This window comes from Nomascus leucogenys, chromosome 19, assembly GCF_006542625.1.
Source record: "Nomascus leucogenys isolate Asia chromosome 19, Asia_NLE_v1, whole genome shotgun sequence".
Lineage (NCBI taxonomy): Eukaryota > Metazoa > Chordata > Mammalia > Primates > Hylobatidae > Nomascus > Nomascus leucogenys.
The window spans coordinates 73262352-73265467 of NC_044399.1; the positions used below are offsets into that span (position 1 = coordinate 73262352).

At 44.4% G+C, this 3116-nt stretch overlaps 1 pseudogene; it reads right to left on the reverse strand.

Moving 5' to 3' along the window:
* Window positions 1-785: 785 nt before the first annotated feature.
* LOC100598068 lies at window positions 786-1375 on the reverse strand (annotated as a pseudogene).
* Window positions 1376-3116: the final 1741 nt, after the last annotated feature.

Sequence of the window (3116 nt, forward strand, 5' to 3'; positions counted from 1 at the left end):
ACCTCACAACCAGGAGGCTGAGGCAGGAGAATCGCTGAACCCGGGAGGCGGAGGTTGCAGTGAGCCAAGATCACGCCAATGCACTCCAGCCTGAGTGACAAGAGTGAGACTCTGTCTAAAAACAACACCACCACCACCTCAGTAATAAAAGAAAATCACCTGAGTTTTTAATGGGCAAAAGATTTCAACAGCCACTTCAGCAAAGAAGATATATGAGTAGCAGTAAGTGAATAAAATGATGTTCAATATCATTAGACATTAGGGAAATGGAAATTAAAACGATAATGAGATAGCACACACACGCACACACATACACACACACAATACCTTAAAAACTGAAAATACTTAAGTGTTGCCAAGAATATAGAGCAACTGGAATGTTCATCCAATGCTGGTGGGAAAGCAAAATGGTAGAGTTATTCTGGAAAATAATTTGGTGGTTTTTTGCTGAGTTAACCATATACTTACCATATGACCTGGCAATCTCACTCAGATATTTATCCAAGAAGAATGAAAACATATGTCCCCACAAAGGCTTGTACACAAATGCTTATAATGCCTATATTCATTATAGTAAACGATTGGAAACCATCCAGTCTACATCAATGGGTGAATTGATACATTGTGGTACATAGATACAATTAACACTACTTAGCAATACAAAGAAAAAACGGATGCACGCAATGACACGGATGCTTCTCAAAGGCTTCACGCTAAGTGAAAGAAGCCAGATATGAACAAGTGCATCTTGTATGATTCCATTTACAATACATAAGTCCTCAAAACATGATTTCTTAGGTAAAGAGCAACATACAGGGATCAAAATCAGATGAGCGGTTGTCAAGGAGCAGAGGTAAGGGGTGGAGCAAAGGGGCACTAGGAAAATGCTTGCTTGTTGGAAATGTTTTTTGTCTTTTTTTTAAAGTGTTAGAATTAATGTTTTATTGTCACCCAGATAGCATTTGAGTTTGTAGTCTTCATGCTTTATATTTTTTTGTAAATTAAAAAAATTGCAAGTTTTAAATAGCCAATGGCTGGTTATGTTTTCAGAAAACACGATTAGACTAATTCATTAATGGTGGCTTCAAGCTTTTCCTTACGGGCTCCAGAAAATTCACCCACCTTTTGTCCCTTCTTAAAAAACTGGAATGTTGGCATGCATTTGGCTTCACACTCTGAAGCAACGTCCTGACAGTCATCCACATCTACTTCAAGGAATATCACGTTGGAATACTTTCCAGACAGGGGATAAAGAAAGGCTTGAACATTTTGCGAGGCCCCACCACGTGGCTGAGAAGTCAACTACTGCAAGTTTATCGCCTGCGGCATCCAAGGCTTCCTAAAAAGCAAGCTTGCTCTCGACCTGCTTCGCCATCTTGGCCGCTGAGGTCTGATGAGCAGCATTTTTTTTTTAATAGGGAACTGACCATATTCATTTGTAGCCTGTTACCCCATAATTCTTCAGGATGTTCAAAGTTGGAGTGACCATATGCCCGTCCCTGTTCCTCTTGACACTCAGTGAGATGAAGCCATCTGAGTAAGTGGAAGTGTGATATTCGCTCCGGGTTATTACGTCAGGAGCCTTAAATCCAGAATACGCTGGATTGAGTCTTTCAGCCCAATAGTTTGCCACCATTGCCAGATTTGGGAGCATCCAAGGAGAGACCTCAAATCATAATGGGGTGGCGCGGGGCTCCTCCATACTCAAAAAAGTTGCTGTGTGTTTTCTGGGCAAGTGTCTTTCCCCTCGAATACAACAATCTTGGTTACAACTGACAGTAGTGCAATAGATCGGTCCGTACACTGATCTAGGAACAACTTGATGGTATAATATGTTGTCATTCACACTCTACCAGCCGCTAGTCTAACCTGGTCGAGTAGTTCTTTTTCCAGGGACTTGAATTCTCCGTTATCAAAGCACAGACAAGTGATCCGACCCACGGTCTCGAATTAAACCAGTTAGTCACCAGCCCTGTGTTGTAACTGAGTGACAGGTTGGCACCATCCCTGTGTGTTGGTCGTTGGAGAGACACCATCAGGGTCTTGAATCATTTTTGAGCCTGGAGACTATTAGCACGCATTTTGTCCCTTGACCCTGCTACTATGTTGCCCACTGGGTCACAACAGTGCCGAGGTACAGATGATATCTCGAAGGATGTGAATTCCAGGTCCTTCCCTTTGAGGATTTCGCCATTCGGTGTTTTGATTTTGTTCTTTCCACTACTGGAGTCGCAAGATACAGCTCCCTGGAGAGTCCTACAGATAAGAGATTCTCACGTTAACACCTCAAACAAAAAGCAGAGAAACACCTAACTTGCTGTGATGGGATGAGGTGTGATCAATGGGTTGGATCGAGCATCGATTTGGGTGCTCTAAATTTTCCACTTCGCCAGTGCCAGGATGTGGTTCATCTACATAGGTTGGGTACTGCCCAAATTTCCCACTTAGCTCAAAGGACTTCCGCCCAGGAAATGATCATGCAGAGGGAGGCCTGGAGCTGTCCCCGGGGTCCTCCATGGTGAACTATAGTGTTGGCTGCGGGAGCAATCGGTTGCTTTGTTGTCTTAATTGTGGTGTCAGTTGCTGGCAATATACACAAAAATTGGTGACTTTTACTTTATGTAAATTATACCTCAGCTGGGCATGGTGGCTCATGCCTGTAATCCCAGCACTTTGGGAGGCTGAGATGGGTGGATCACGAGGTCAGGAGTTCAAGACCAGCCTGGCCAATATGGTGAAACCCCGCCTGTACTAAAAATACAAAAATTAGCTGGGCTTGGTGGCGGGCGCCTGTAGTCCCAGCTACTTGGGAGGCTGAGGCAGGAGAATTGCTTGAACCCGGGAGGCAGAGGTTGCAGTGAGCCGAGATCATGCCACCGCACTCCAGCCTGGGTGACAGAGCAAGACTCCATCTCAAAAAAAAAAAAAAAGTTCCCCAATAGAGAGTCACCTATATACAAAGCCCAAGAAGCTTCTGTACCAGCTCCCGCAATACAAAATCAGATCTTTCCTGCCACTTTCTTCCTCTTCCCCCACCATGTCAACCCTGGGGGTACGAAAGCAGCTAAGTGAGTGAGGAGGAGAATCCCAGGCCGTAGACACACGCAGCCTTTTCC